The sequence below is a fragment of the Labeo rohita genome, chromosome 5, assembly GCF_022985175.1.
Source record: "Labeo rohita strain BAU-BD-2019 chromosome 5, IGBB_LRoh.1.0, whole genome shotgun sequence".
In the NCBI taxonomy this organism is placed as follows: domain Eukaryota; kingdom Metazoa; phylum Chordata; class Actinopteri; order Cypriniformes; family Cyprinidae; genus Labeo; species Labeo rohita.
The window spans coordinates 1,324,830-1,341,656 of NC_066873.1; the positions used below are offsets into that span (position 1 = coordinate 1,324,830).

The 16,827-nt window shown below is 43.5% G+C and overlaps 1 protein-coding gene and 1 pseudogene across 6 annotated transcripts in view; both read right to left on the minus strand.

Annotated features, from left to right (window-relative positions):
• Positions 1 to 791, minus strand: part of clip1a (CAP-GLY domain containing linker protein 1a) — a 40,369-nt gene extending 39,578 nt beyond the window's left edge. Inside the window, exon 1 of one of the 6 annotated variants that reach the window (XM_051110505.1) lies at positions 620 to 788. The gene's annotated coding sequence lies outside the window, so the exon portion shown is untranslated. Of the gene's footprint in view, positions 1 to 619 lie in introns of all 6 variants that reach the window. The other 5 variants (XM_051110506.1, XM_051110503.1, XM_051110501.1 and 2 more) reach the window with 5 other exon arrangements.
• Positions 792 to 15,298: 14,507 nt separating this feature from the next.
• Positions 15,299 to 16,549, minus strand: LOC127166117 (uncharacterized; annotated as a pseudogene).
• Between the last annotated feature and the right edge of the window lie 278 nt (positions 16,550 to 16,827).

Genomic DNA, 16,827 nt, shown 5'->3' on the forward strand with positions numbered 1-16,827 from the left:
TTCAACCCAAACAACGACCCAGTATGAAGAACAGGAGATCATTTACAAAACCTTTAAATAAACTATAGGTTTGACGACGAATGATCAGCACTTTCGACCTTAAAGTCCAAACGAGTAGCTTTAAAGAGTTAGCCTTCCGAGAACACCGTTACGAAGTTCAAAAAAAGTTTACAGAATCCCGCACAAAACAACACACCACGTCACAAAGACTGAACTGATGTATTTTGTCGTCACAGGACTTTCCCCTTCTAGTACACGCCGGTTACCGTACGCGATGAACGCGGAGAAAGTTCTCCGGTCCGCCTGACGACTTTCCGCAATGTCACACATCTCGACTAACCGAACCAAAATAGAGATCCGCAGTCCGTCAAACCGCAGTGCGAGTCACCGATCACCGGCGCGTTCACGACACAGCTTGTGTTTACAAGCAAGAACAGCTGCTGACAAACCTGCCTAGCGAAGGAATGTAAGGTTAGCGAGCGCTGCCCGAGGGCCGAGGAGCAACCTGTATTAGATGGGCAATTCTGACTTAGCAACTTCCGATGGAAAATGCGGCGATCTCCTCGGGATCCACGCCGCCCTCTCATCGGAGCCCTTCACCGGGCGATCGCGTACTCACCTGCCGGCTCCTGCCCGCGTAGCGCTATCAGAAATGAACCGCGCCGGATTCTCTTCGACGTACTTAGCTTGACGCCCGCGTTGGTTACGGATTTAACCTGGTGCGTTCAAGCACCCACTTCAGTAGTGACACGAGTGGCGTCATGACGTACGCGCTCTCTGCCCCGCCCAGGACAACGGGAACCCTGAAGAGGCGGGCAGATGAAAAAGCAAATGTGGTCGCTCGGAGTAGAAGGAACTCCGGCTCCAAGTTTAGTACCGTTTTTGTCGTTTATGTACCATTTATATTATTCAAAGTAATTATACTAAACCTTTCCAAACCTCCATAATGAGCTTTATTGCAAGGTATAGGCAGTTATTGCAAAATAGGCGATGTACAAAATGGCAAAACCACCATATACAAAATAGACAAGTTAATGTGTACTGGTACATATGTTATATGCAAATTTGAAATGTAAACAAGTATGTGTGTTAAATAAATCAATGTATAATAGTGTTTTGTGTTCCATGTTTATTGTCAAGAGTTCATGAGATGGATTGCCTGAGCGAAGAAACTGTTCTGAAAATTCCTGGTATGAAAACATCAACATTACTATTAGAGAAGCCTCAGTGTTTAAACTTATCAAAGTGTGAACTGATACTCAACAGTAATCACTACACCTGTCAAAGACTGTATGGAGTATGCCTGCGGATTTTCCTTTCTATCACTACATAGTCTATATGGATTTTTGGACTGGAATTTTTGGATTTTAAGAAATTAGTCAGCTCCTTCAGAATTGGTTGGTTAACAATGCCTTTGCCACAATGACTCAGTTACATCCCCATCACTGTATTTTGTAGATTAGGAGGCTTTGAGTTTCTTTTAAAATGCAGTTTCACCCAAGATTTGTGTTATGTGCACAACTTTTCTCCCCACAAATAAATTCTGTGGAATAACTCAAATATTTTAATCCACAACAAATCCGTTTCATGGATAACTAGTGATAGAGGTTTTCTCGTTTAAATTTCCTTAAAATGATGGCAGTATACTCAAGTGTGAAGAATTTATGACTTTGTATTATAAATGTGGTAATGTGATTTAAGCTTTTTGATGATCTGGTTGTGTGTGATGCTGTGTGTCTCTGTGTGTCTCTGTGTGTGTTGACTGTGTGACTGTGACGTCTCTGTAGCGGCTCTTTATTCACCATCAGCTGATCCTGAGGAGACTGGACTGACGTCTAAATACTGAGAGTCCTTCAATATAACACACAGACAATTACATATGAGACATTACTGCTGTCACATCACATCAGACAGAGATATTAGTATATTCATATTACAGCCAGAGATATGAATGAACAACTGCTCATAGATTCATAACAGTAAATGATCAACAACTCTCTCTTTATCACTTACACACAGAGACACTGGAAGAGATTAAATATTCATATATTTATAGATCAGTCACATCACAGAATTAAACTCTGAACAGTTTAAAGTAAAGAGACTAAAACAGAGCTAAATTATTGTATTATATTCATATACACATATACACTCATGGAAAGTGGGTCAATTTAAAAGTTTTAAATAATAATATACTCACAACAGTAAAATGTCTCCAGTTTATAATGTGGATCAATCTTCAGATTCAGAGCTTCTAGCTTCACTCCTGATTCTCCTAGTTTATTCCCAGACAGATTCAGGTGTCTCAGGTATGAGGGGTTTGATCTCAGAGCTGAAGCCAGAGCAGCACAACCTTCATCTGTGACACCACAATAATTCAACCTGTACAGAACAATGACACACTCTTCACTCTCTCAGATCAGACATTTGCTTGATGGATCATTGGACTGAGCTCTTAAACTTCACAAAGCTCAAAACAAGAAAAGTCATCTGTTTTATTAATGACACCATTCACTTATAGCATTTAGAGTTATACTCCATAGAGTGTTACCAGTTTTACTACGTTATTCAGATCTGTACTAATCTGTATGGAGTAGTGATTTGTGTGTGCATCTGTGTGTGTACGAAAATGATGTTTCTTTGAAGGTTCTTTACATGTAGTAACAGTTCTATTTAGAACCACAGCTTCCTGAAGAGCCCTTTTAATGGTGAAATGGTTCTTACTCACCTAATTACTGATTTTTTGGAGCTGAGTGATCCAGTGTCAACACACTCTCAACAGATTTCATTCTTAAATTTAAATACAAAATGAACTTTAAAATTGTATCTGGTATTTAAACAAATATGTTCTTTTCTCTTATTTTTTGATCACATGTATTTGTGAGCAGCTCTGTGAAGCTGAGAATACTCCTCTTCTCCAATAAGTAAGTAACAGAGACATTGATTTCATAATCCATGTTGTTTGAATTTTTTAAATTATTATTTATTTATTTCTTACTAACAGGCTCTTAAAACGATGGCTCATTACTGATTTTCTGGAGTTCAGCTATCCAACTACAAAGAATATCAAAACACACAAGGTAACTGATTTCTTAAAATGTCTACAATTTTTAAGTTTCAAATTGTAACTGGTTTCTTACCAGTTATGTCTTTTTTTTCAGTTTAAGTAAACATGTAAGTGTGACCAGCCCTGTATTGTTCTTATATAGTCACTCTAAATAGTGTCTTATTAAGAAAACACTCACAAATGCGTCTGCCTTGTATCGTTTACTCCGAACAACTGCCTGCACACACCCACAGGACCAACAGCCAATTAACGTTCAACATTCAAATCAGCACACACAGGAGCTGATAATATTACAACCCCCTTTTTATGAAGTATGAAGTTCTTTATGCAGTATATGGCAGGTCTAATACATCAAACATGTATACAAGGTCACAAGGTCACAGAGAAAACAAATGATCCACATTGCACTTACAGAACAAATAAACAATTTTCTCTCCCAATTACAAAAAACAAAATCAGGCTGGCAAATGAACTGCCCAGTACCTTTGAATAGCTAACTAAGTTATTGTGACCGACGCCATGTAGAACATTCAATAAGACAGCAGTATGATTAACACCACAAATAATACAACATGTGGTTTTGACATCTTACATCTTTTGACATTTTTTTTCTTTCTTTAGCTTGAACTCTTCACAAGTCAAGGATGTCTTAACGTGTAAACTGAGGATGTGATGCTTGTTGTTGTGAATGGCAAGTGCTCTCTTTCAGCCCTTCTGTGTTCACAGGTATATTAGTGACTGTGTCCCCAAGTGCTGGCTCACTTGCTTGTGATGGCATTACTTTGGTTTCCATTAAGTGTCGACAATTGCGCCGAACGCTTGATCATCATCGGTGTGGATAAGGTATGATCAGTCTGCAGATGTAGGCTGCAAAACTGTGGCAGGCATCCATCGACCACTGGCTTGCTGAAAACGAACATAATCTCCTTGAGCCAGTGTTGGCAATGTTTGCGCATTGCGATCGTAGTACTGTTTCTGTTCTTTTCACCATGTGCTTTGCTCAGTATGGTCTTTGCAGACTGCACTGTTTTTTTCGGTGATACAATTGCTTTGTGGATAGTGAGGACTAGATGTCACATGCACAAAGTCGCACTGAACTGCAAAGTCTTTGAGGTCATGCGAGCTGTATTGCGGACCATTATCTGAAATCATTTTTTCAGGTACGGCAAGCCTGGCGAATATACCCTTCAGCTTACGGATCACTGCTGTTAATGTGGTTGACCGAAGTCTGTCCAACTCAAAGAATCTGCTGTAGCAGTCGACAGCTAACAAATAGTCATCTCCGTTCCACATGAACAGGTCTGTTGTGATGACCTGCCATGGACGCTCTGGGATCTGGTGGGAGATCATAGGCTCTTTTGGGTTGGATTTTCGTCGCTCTAAGCATATGGTGCATCTCTCCACCATTTCCTCGATCTGTTTGTTAATTCCTGGCCAAAATAAGATGTCTCTGCATGGCTCTTTGTTTACTCCTCTCAGTTCCCATGTGTCCAGTGTGTATGAGTTCTAGCATTTCTGGTCTAGTGCATGTGGAATGATGATTTTCTCACCTTTGAACAACAGTCTTTCCATCTCTGAATTTCATCTCTGTGATTCCAATGTTCAACAAGGTGGGAAGGGCATTTTTTTTTTTTTCGCGTCAGGCCATTCAGATTTGACAATGCTTCTCAAAGAGATAAGCTGTGGATCTTGCTCTGTTGCTGTTCGGATATCACTTAGCTTCCTGTCGCTTACGGGGTGATTAGTTACAACTGTGTGAATTTGTGCATCCATATCCTCATCCAGTGACTGAAGCTTGTATGGAATGGACTTACTGGACAGTGCATCTGCTATAGGAATGTCCTTTCCTGGTTTCCTGGAGGTACAATATTTCTGAATATCGTACCTCTGTAGCTGCAAGATTATTCTCTGAAGGTGTGGAGGCGTGGCTGCAAGAGGTTTCCTCAGGATGGGTTCTAGAGGTTTGTGATCAAATTCAACAACAACCTTTCTGCCATAGACATACATATGGAAGCGTTTGCATCCAAACACCACAGCATACAACTCTTTTTCGATTTGACCGTAGTTTTCTTCTGTTGGTGTGAGGGATTTAGAAGCGTTAGCAACGGGTTTGCTGTCTTGGAGCAGCACGGTACCTAGGCCACTTTTAGATGTATCAACCTGTAGATGGAGCTCTTTGCTATGGTCATAATATGACAGAAGAGGACCAGGTTCTTTCGTGATCAGTTCTTTTATCTTCTCCAGTGCTTTCATTTGTAATGAAATAATAACTAAGTTCAAGCAAAATAACTGACCTCAGGGACACACATGACACTCTTTTCTGGGTTGAGGCGTACCCCTTTTTCACGGGTCCTCATTAGCATAGCGCGCAAGTTTGCATCATGTTCTTCTTCGGTTTTTCCAAAGACAAGTATGTTGTCTACGATGGCTGCTACACCGTTAAGCCTTTCATAGGTCTCATCAGTCTTTCTTTGAAATTCATCCTGAGCTGAGATCAGTCCAAAGGGTAAGCAGAGGAATTTATACCTTCCAACTACGGTGTTGAATGTCGTTAACTTTAACAACTCTTCAGTTAGCTTGATCGCCCAGTATCCAGATTTTGCATTGAGTACGCTGAAGAATTGTGCTCCAGCAAGTTTTGGGGTGACGTCGTCCAGAGTCGGCCAGAGTGGTCTTTTAATTGCCTTATTCAGGTCTCTGGGGTCTAAACATACCCTGAGCTTTCCAGTCCGGGGCTTTTTAACAACCACCAATGCATTAACCCAGTTTGTGGGCTCAGTGACTTTAGCAATAATACCTGCTTTTTCCATGCTGTCCAACTCCTTCTTGAGGTGACTGCGTAGCATGAAGGGAATCCTCCTGGGGGATACATGACAGGGACAGCTGCAGGGTTCAGGTGTATAGTGCATTTGCCTCGGAACTGACTGAAAGTTCTGACCCTTGGAAAACATCTTGGAACTCTTGGATGATGTCACAGGGTTTGCTTATGTCTGTGTTGACTGAAAAGATGAGCTTTATTAGCCCCATGTCCAGACATGCTCACAAACCGAGCACAGGAGGTGCACGTGTTCACAATATAGCATTCAAGCTAAGTTGATGTGTCTTTGTATCTACAATGGAGCTGACATGTCCCTTTAACATCAAGTGGCTCCCCACCATAGCCTGTAAGGTGTCGCGCTGTGGGTTTCAGTTCCGTAGTGCCAAAACATTTTTAAATCTGCTGGCTGGAATTATATTCACTTGGGCACCAGTATCCAACTTGAAGCTGACTTTCTTTGCTTGCAGCCCTAATTCAGTGTGTAACAGGTTGCCATGATTTACATACCTTTGTGAAGTGATTGAGCTTATTACACAGTTTGCACTGACGCCTTTCGCAGGACAAGCATCTCTTTGACTGTGCTGCTGTGCACATCTACTGCACGACGTGCCTGTGTCGGTTGCTTTATCCATTTCCCTTGCTGTTACTCTGTGTTTTTGTCGAGCTGTTGCTGCTTTTTTGCTGAACACTGCGTAAGCCATATGTGTTGCCGCGGCACGTGAATTTATCATCTTGAGCTGATCTTGCGCTGCTTCATGTGACCACGCTATATCAATGGCTTTGTCAACACTGCAAAAAAACTGAGATCTTGACAAGACAATAAATCTTGTTTTTTTTTTTTCTTCCAAGATAGCAAGCATTATATTTGAACACACTCTATCCTGAAACAAGACATTTCAAGTCATATTTTCCTATTTTAAGAACACAATGTTTTTTTTTTATTTATTTTAAGAAAACAATATTTAGTACTCCTGACACAATTTTAATTATTATTTTATTAAGTAATTAATATATATATATATATATATATATTATTTTACATTACTTCACTTTTGAACCAAATGCGAACAAAAACTGCAAGTCAGAGAAGCATAACACTTTATTTGATGCTGACAACGTCCATTTCTATTGAGATAACATCTTGTAGACAAAACAGTGTCCAGTATAAATCTCAAAACTTGAACATGTGTACATGAACATACATAAATTAGAGTTTGGATCCTTAACATTTTCCATTAGATCCATGCAGTCATTTAGTGAAATGGGAACTACAATGTAAAATAAATAAAACAAGATGCTTAATGTTTAACGGCTCCACTTTTCTTTGTTTTTCAGTAAATTAGTAGTCAGTGGTGCACTTGTAAATCTCACACACATCTCCCAGATAATACTTGAGGGGAATGTAGGTACGGTTCTTACAACTGACTGCATAATATGAAGTATAATCCACAATTTTATCTGCATCCACTATCTCAGTAGCTTGAGCAAGGTTTGGAACCTCAATTTCATAAGATGCAAAATCATGACTGAAACCCACTGTATTATAAACCTGACATTCAAAGCAATACATTGAAGAATTTGCAATGTATATGTCTTTTATGAGCCCAAATACAGGAACACCTTCAGTTACATTGGACTTGTTGCCACTTAGCTCAAGCCATTTTACAGATATCACATGATTTACATTTTCTACACCCAAAAAAACTGTCTCATTTTATTGTGCACATACTTCAAATTTTCCGTTTCAGATGCAGGACCCATTAGTACATCCTTTGAAAAAAATGGGTGATTCTTCACAGCTGGTATTTTGACAACTCTCAAACATCTGATTGTGTTTAACCAAAGACTTGCAGACATTCTTGAAATTTAACTTAGAAGACCACTGTTTGAAAAAACAGTGTTTAGATTCAAACCTCATACACATGTCTCAGCATCGGATCCAATTCTTTAATCTGCACAGGAATATGTATCAAATAATGTTGCTTTGGTGTTATATTGTTCTTAGGAAATAACTGTTTGACATTACTCAAATGCTGCTTAATAAGCTACTTAAGCTTTGCTATATTTGCTAAAGAAATAACTGGTGCAAAAAGATCTGAACAATCTCTATTAACACAATGATGACTTGACAGTATTCATCTCTTTCACAGCTGTCCAATATAAATGATAGGATCTTTAAGAGGACAAGCATTTGCCCAGATGATTGCTTTAGTTTGTTGTCATTTGATGACAGTGTGGTGACAGTAATAGGATAAGGTTTGACTCTGACATCAGTTGAGTATGCGTATCCTAGAATAACACTGTTCAGTGTGTCCAAGTCCAGTTGCCCTGACAGCACAAGATGTTTCAGTACAGTTTTGACTATCAGTGGTGCCACTCCTTCTAATATCACATGCATAATATCCTGTGGCGTTTGCCTGATCAGATCAAAGGCTGGAAATTCAATCAGTTTGCTTTTCCTATTAATTCCATAAGTACATTTTAAGCTGTTTCTTAAAAAGTCTGTAGCGGCCCTCTCAATTTCATTACATTGTCTGACATGTCTATCTAAAGATCGTTTGACAAAATTGTCTGAATCAAAGTAAACTTGCATGTCTTCGAAATTACACTCACAGTGCCTGCATTTGCTGAATGCAAACCCAACTCCCTCTTTAAAGCCTGTCAGCTCATGCTGAGCCAGGGTGTCACCACAGAGAGAAACTACTGCACCGTATACTGTTCTCTCCCCCTTAGCAGTTCTGATGTTCACACCATTATACAACAAATTCAAATCTTCATGTATTCTCTGCAAAATTACACCTATGCCACACTGCTGATTTAGCAATAGCGAGTAGATGGATGGCAGCTAACTTAGACCTTTGTTTTGGATTTATATTGCCCAATGTATAGTACTCCATAAGAAGTTTGTTTTTTGAGGCACATGAAACAAGAGGATTGCAGAGTTCTATCTCATCAGTAAACAGGATAAGCTGCAGGGCATTGGGTTTCACAGAGAACAGTGGATGTGACTTGTAAATATCCCCATCAATAATATCATAGAAAAATCCATCCTTGCTCTGCCTTGGTCCACTGTCAAACATTGATAGAACCACTGGATGTGAAAGTAGTTGTTCCAAACTTCAAACTAAAGAAATATAGTAAAAACATTTTGTTTTTATTGTTAGAGCTTGAGAGGCTCCCTTTTCCTCAAAGATGCAGTCTGAGATATTTCAATTTCTTCTGCTTCAGCTATCATGAACTGCTTTTTTAGTGTTGCATCTTGCATATATGTAATGGAAACAGTGTCAAAAGGGTCTTCAAAATTATTAAAAACGCATCAGCTGATCCGTGACTCCCGACTCTTTCTCTGAATGGCATCTGTAATTTGGCTTCGAGGCAGTGCATCAGTGAGGCCTGATACTGCTGCATCCCAGAAATGATGTCGCTGAGAGCCCGGTAGAGAAAAAGCAATAATTAAGAAATAACTTAAAGAAAGTCATACACAATTAGGAAACAGAAGATAAGACTATGGTTTATCACCATAATTTTACATAATTAACTCTCACCTGGGAAAGGCAGTGTTTCTCTCTTGAAGTCAGAACAAAGGCAGCAGCTTGCTTTCTCTTGACTTCAGACTCATCATTTGCATCACCTTCTTCTTGCTGAAAATGAAATAAATTATTTCGAGACTGAATTATTTTTTTATTTATTTAATTTTAAATATAACGTAATAAATCTACTATAATGCAATAAAGTGCAACAGTGCCGATACACTTTTTTTAGTGGCCTTGGTTCTAGAAGTATCCTGCTCAGTGTACTTTAATTTATTGTTCCGAATATGGCATGCACCAAATCAGTCAGATAGGACGAGATTATTTGGAGGAAACAGCATTATGAATTTTGACTTAAAAAAAAAAAAATCTTAAAAAAATCATTTGATAATCAGTGAAAAATATAAAGGAACAGAACATTATTATACTACTATTACTATTATGATAAAAATTCCTGGTTTATACATCCATGTATCCATGTTTATACATCCATGCATCCATGTATCCATGTATGTATTTATTTGGCAAGTGGTAATGAAGTTAATAATAATAAATTTTTTTCTAACAACAGACTATGCGGATATGCCCATGAAATAAATATTTTATTAGTAAAATTTGTCAACTTACATGCATGACTTCTTCCTCCAGTTCAGTCCAAGATGTCAACGCAGCACCATCATCAGAGCTGGCGGAGCTGAGCCACAGCTGCAGTTAAAAGCTTCATCAAGGTTCGAAGTGCCTGGTGTAACGGAGTGAATGAGACGAGAGGCGAGCAGATCCATATGCACGCTTTTATTAATGGGACGAGACAGATACATGGTCAATGCAGGCAGGGTCAGACGAACAAGCAAACAGGAACAACGCAGGCTAAGCACAGTGGGAGTCCGTAAAACAGGCGAGAGTAAAACCAGGGGCGAACGGTATCCGAAACGGGGCAATCCAAGAGAATAATCCAACAATGCGAGCGATAGTCCGAAAAGGTAGGCGGCAGACAAACGTAAACGAGATGACCAGGCAGGAACGTAAACACAGGGAACTAGGATACAAGGGAACTAGGAAACGCTAACAATCACAACAATCCGTGAAGTGCACTAGAAAGGTCCGGGGCTTTTATACAGTCTCTGATTGGACGCGGGTGACACGAGTGGTGGCTGATGGGTAATGAAGTCCGGGATGGAATGCAACAGACTGTGTGTGTAAGTAGAGTGAGGGCGACATCTGGTGGTGAGCGGTCCGCAGCTCACCGACCAGATCCGTAACATAGCCCCCCCCCAAGGGGCGGCTTCCAGACGCCCCAATAGAAAACAGTCCAGGGGAGCGGTGGGGGGGCCGGGAGACTGAGGCAGAACCGGCAAGGCAGATGCCTTCCCAGGTGGAGCCGGAGGTGGAGCAGGTGGTGCAGGAGTCCTCCAGGGCGGAGCCGGAGGTGGAGCAGGAGGCGTAGGCACCCTCCAGGGCGGAGCCGGAGGTGGAGCTGGAGGCAGAGCGTGAGGCACGGGCGCCCTCCAGGGCGGAGCAGGAGGCGCAGGAGCCCTCCGAGGCGGAGCAGGAGGCGGAGCAGCCCTCCAGGGCGGAACAGGAGGCGGAGCAGGAGGTGGAGCAGCCCTCTGGGGCGGAACAGGAGGCGCAGGAGCCCTCCGAGGCGGAGCAGCCCTCCAGGGCAGAACAGGAGGCGGAGCAGGAGGCGCAGCAGCCCTCCGGGGCGGAGCAGGAACCTGCGTCATGGTCTGGAACCTGGGGAAAGCAGGGGAGGGAGGAGCCAGACAGAGTAGGGGGAGAAGGCGCAGCAACCCTCCAGGGCGGAGCAGGAGGTGCCGCACAGAGTAGGCGGCAGACAAACGTAAACGAGATGACCAGGCAGGAACGTAAACACAGGGAACTAGGATACAAGGGAACTAGGAAACGCTAACAATCACAACAATCCGTGAAGTGCACTAGAAAGGTCCGGGGCTTTTATACAGTCTCTGATTGGATGTGGGTGACACGAGTGGTGGCTGATGGGTAATGAAGTCCGGGATGGAATGCAACAGACTGTGTGTGTAAGTAGAGTGAGGGCGACATCTGGTGGTGAGCGGTCCGCAGCTCACCGACCAGATCCGTAACATAGCCCCCCCCCAAGGGGCGGCTTCCAGACGCCCCAACAGAAAACAGTCCAGGGGAGCGGTGGGGGGGCCGGGAGACTGAGGCAGAACCGGCAAGGCAGATGCCTTCCCAGGTGGAGCCGGAGGTGGAGCAGGTGGTGCAGGAGTCCTCCAGGGCGGAGCCGGAGGTGGAGCTGGAGGCAGAGCGTGAGGCGCGGGCGCCCTCCAGGGCGGAGCAGGAGGCGCAGGAGCCCTCCGAGGCGGAGCAGGAGGCGGAGCAGCCCTCCAGGGCGGAACAGGAGGCGGAGCAGGAGGTGGAACAGGAGGTGGAGCAGCCCTCTGGGGTGGAACAGGAGGCGCAGGAGCCCTCCGAAGCGGAGCAGGAGGCGGAGCAGCCCTCCAGGGCGGAACAGGAGGCGGAGCAGGAGGTGGAGCAGCCCTCTGGGGCGGAACAGGAGGCGCAGGAGCCCTCCGGGGCGGAGCAGGAGGCGGAGCAGCCCTCCAGGGCGGAACAGGAGGCGGAGCAAGAGGCGCAGCAGCCCTCCGGGGCGGAGCAGGAACCTGCGTCATGGTCTGGAACCTGGGGAAAGCAGGGGAGGGAGGAGCCAGACAGAGTAGGGGGAGAAGGCGCAGCAACCCTCCAGGGCGGAGCAGGAGGTGCCGCACAGAGTAGGCGGCAGACAAACGTAAATGAGATGACCAGGCAGGAACGTAAACACAGGGAACTAGGATACAAGGGAACTAGGAAACGCTAACAATCACAACAATCCTTGAAGTGCACTAGAAAGGTCCGGGGCTTTTATACAGTCTCTGATTGGACGCGGGTGACACGAGTGGTGGCTGATGGGTAATGAAGTCCGGGGTGGAATGCAACAGACTGTGTGTGTAAGTAGAGTGAGGGCGACATCTGGTGGTGAGCGGTCCGCAGCTCACCGACCAGATCCGTAACACCTGGGATGCTAGATGCATCATGCTCACTTGGCACACATTCTGACTGTATTGGGACACTGAAATTCTCGAAAAGTCTCCTACTGCTTTGATTCCAGTATCTGCGGATGTAGATGCATGGGAATTGTTCCCTTTAGCTTTATCTGCATTTTGGCTTCCACTTGACCTGGATTTGTGACTGGATAAAATGCAAAGAATGCCTCCGTTTGACATGATAGTAAAATGAGTTGTAAACTCTGTACTCCTGAGAGCATCCATCAATCCCACAGACCACATGAAAAGCCGCAGCACTTCTGAAGAGCCCAGTGGTCATAATACATTGGATCCTCCAAGAACCTTGCGGTTGCCAAACCCTGAACATGTTCTTTACACAGATAGTGAACTAGAACATGTTAGAAAAAAGTATTTTGATCTGTGGCGCATCGGGCAAGAAAGAGGTTGGAGACTTTCGAAAGAACTTCGTAGTTGATTAGTGAGGAACACGGTGACCAATATGGTGTCTATCATGAGAGCATCAAATACTGACTATATGTATCCATCCAAAAACGATGTCCTTGCAATGGCAAATCGACTGCTTCGACATGCTTCGAGATGACTCTGTGAACTGCAAACATAGTTTGGTAAGTGTTTAGGGGCTTGTGATTTTTATATGTATGTGTGTGTGTGTGTCTGCATATATATGTAGAAGTTTTTTAAACACTAAGATATTTTTTAAAGAAGTCTATTTTACTCACCAAGCAGAAAGAGAAGAAAGAAAAGGCGCCTTGATGGTGATTCAAGCACTTGCATCTGTAATGTTGGACACAGAAGAGAGCAGCACATCACCATCAGAGAGCACAAAATCCCCTGCTGGTAAGTGTACCAAATATTAAGAATACACTACAAAGTTTGTAGATCAGAAGGTTTATTATGCTGGTTTACTTTTTAACAAGGAGGATCAGCTGACCAAGATAGACCATTCAGTCAGGCTGACCACAGAAAAGATGAAGACCATTCTGACACTGATAGTCAACAAAGCCAGGCAAGACATTACTGTACTCTCCAAGAGATCTATAAAACACCAAAGCCTAACAAGGAGGCAGTTGCTCACCTACTTGACCTCGAGTTTGATTCTCGGAGAGCCTTCATCAATTTTGAAAGATCAGGACAGACCGTCAAAACTACTGCAAGCATATCCATGTTTCAGAGAACTAGATCATGTAAGTAAAGTATTTGATAAAATATTTTAGGTCTTATTGGTTCCAATTGTATTTACAAATGTGTGTGTGGGATTATTTCAGGTGATGGATGAACTTGGCCGGATTCTTGACAAAGGAAACCCCAGATTCATTCCAAAACTAAAAGCTTGTTTGGAGAACTTCTACAGCAAAGCTCAATTCTGTGGCGTGTACAAAAAGGTTTTGAAGCCACCAATGACACCGGATGGAGGATGGAGGTAAACCTGCCTTTGCTACTTGAAAACTTGAAATATGCGAAATCAAACAATAGTTTACTTTAACTTGCTTGCTGTCAGTGTCAGATTTGAAATCAGTAAAAGACTGAAACAGTTTGAGTTTAATACATGAATTTGTATCTACTATATGAGAGTTAATGGCCGTTATCATGGTCTGTTTAGTGTTGGTTTGCTTTGTTCATTCCTTTTACACAAATTACTCTATTTTAAAAATGCATACTGAGATGTCTTCAAAGTCATCTCCTTTCAACTAAAAACAAGTCCAGTACTTTCTATAACTTTTTATTAAAATAACTTTTATTATTTTTTAATGCAGAATTGTATACAAATTAATCAAGAATAGGTGCACAGTCAAACTCTTAATGCATGCTCAACTCATGGCCGGGAAGAAGGGATTGATAAGGTTTATAATGATATTTGTAATGCTATATTGATATCAGCAAGTCAGACTATTCCAAAGAAGAGAAGATTGTGCCATGGTGGACAAAAGAATGTGATAAGGCAATTAAATCTCGAAATAAAGCTTTTAAAATGTTAAAAAAGAATCATAGTTTTCAGAACTTTATTGAATATAAAAAGATGCAAGCAAATGTTAGGAGAATCATTAAAAATACAAAAAAAGACTTCTGGAGGAGGTTTTGTAACACAGTGGGAAGGGAAACAGAAATCGGTCAAGTATGGGGTATGATAAAAAGAATGAATGGGATAAAAAGAGAATTTGGGTATCCAGTATTAAAAGATGGAGATACAATAGCAATAAAAGATGAAGAGAAAGCAATAGGTTACTGTTCGTAACCCCGGTTCTCTGAAACATCGAGTGGAGAGATCCACCTATGGAAAGGGCATCCGTACCTGACCTCTGCAGAAGCATCCAATTGCACCAAGTCTGGCTTGACAAACAGGGCCGCATGCCCCATGGCAGGTAAGGGACCGCCCCCTAACCTGAGCGCATAAAGTGCCTGCACGCGCTACCTTTCCTCAGTGAGCATATTCGCTTCTCATGCAGCAAGCGGGGCAAACTTGGTGGATCTCTCCACTCAATGTTTCAGAGAACCGGGGTTACGAACAGTAACCTATTGTTCTCTTTCATCATCTTGTGTTCGAGATCCACCTATGGGAGATATGGACAGTTCCCCGGTTGCCCAGTACACTCACAGGGAGGCCCTGTAAGCCAGAGGACGGTCACCTGGAAGGCGATGCTTGACACGTCACCAAGTATCTGACCCCCCACAAAGTGTGCATGCACTACCAGCCAAAAAAGCATGACACATATGTATATGAATTATATATGAACATATAATATGGTGTCAAGGGAGGGTACAAATGACCTGCTTAATGACATGAATAAGCCAGGCTGGTCAACCCAAGCTTAAAAGGTGTAGCAAGTTTAAAGGCACAAAGCTACGAACAGCCTACGCCTAAAACAGAGTGAGCTACCGGGGTCTGGGTAACATCAAGTACCCAGTATCTGATAAATGTATGAGGAGAGGCCCAGCTTGCAGCGGCACAAATGTCCTGCAAGGAAACCCCTTTAAATAGGGCCCAGGAGGCTGCCATTCCTCTAGTTGAATGTGCTTTAAGGCCCTCGGGGGCCGCACTCCCTTAGATTCATATGCCAATGAGATGGCTTCGACGAGCCAATGAGAGAGGCGCTGCTTAGAAATGGGATTCCCCGTGTTTGGGAGGGCCCAAAAAATGAAGAGCTGATCACTCCTCCTGAAAAGGCTGGTCCTGTCGATGTAAACCCGCAGGGCACGAACAGGACACAAAGCATTGAGCCTCTGATCCTCCTCAGAGGAGAAAGGAGGAGGATGAAAAGCTGAAAGCTCAAGCACCTCACACGTGAATGCTGGGAAGCATTTAGGCATAAAGACCGGGTTAGGCCTGAGAAAAACCTTCTCTCCATTAAGAGAGAATTTAGTGCACGAGGTATGAACAGAGAGTGCATGCAAATCACTGACATGTTTGGCTGAAGCCAAGGCCAGAAAGACAGCTCTGCTTAAGGGGAATAGCTCCCAGGGGCTCAAATGGCTGTTGAGACAAAGCCTCCAGCACCAAGGAGAGGTCCCATCCTGGAACTGCTCTTCTAGTGGCTGGAAGAGAACGGCAGGCGCCCTTCATAAATCTATGAATAAGGGGGTGCTGCCCCACCGTAGTGCCATCAAACCCAACATGACAAGCAGCGATAGCCACTAAATAGACCTTAATAGTGGAAAAAGATTTTCCACCATTGATAAGGTCTTGCAAAAACTCAAAATGTCGATGACTGAACACACGCCACTTGCAACCATAAAGAGAGTGTGTAGAAGCAGCTCTAGCATTCTGCATGGTCGCAACAACACGATGGGGGAGCCCCAATGTGTTTAAATTTGCCCTCTCACGGGCCAGGCCCAGACAGCCACCCTGTCTGGGTGCGGATGGTGTATTTCCCCATCTGCTTGAGACAGGAGGTCTGTGCGTAATGGCTGTGCATACAGAAGAGGAACTATCTCTGCCAGCCATGGAGATTTGGGCCACCTGGGTGCTATCAATATCAGAGTCAGGCTCTGTTCTTTCACCCTGGCCAAAGTCGGAGATATCAAGCAGAGTGGAGGAAACGCGTAAAACAGCACATTGGGCCATGGGTGGGCCAGTGCGTCCACGCTGGGGCATCGTCGTCCCGTAGTGAGAAGAACATAGGACAATGGGCGTTTTCACGCGAGGTGAAGAGATCGACGGCAGCCCGACCGAACCTCACCCATAGCAGATCCACTATCTGAGGATGGAGGCGCCATTCTCCGTAGAGTGGGTTCCCCCTCGACAAAAGGTCTGCGCCTTTGTTTAAAATGCCCGGGACATGGGTCGCCCGTAATGACAGAAAGTGCCGCCTGCTCCATACTAGCAGCTTGTGAGCTAGAGCATGAAGCTTGGAGGAGCGCATCCCCCCTTGG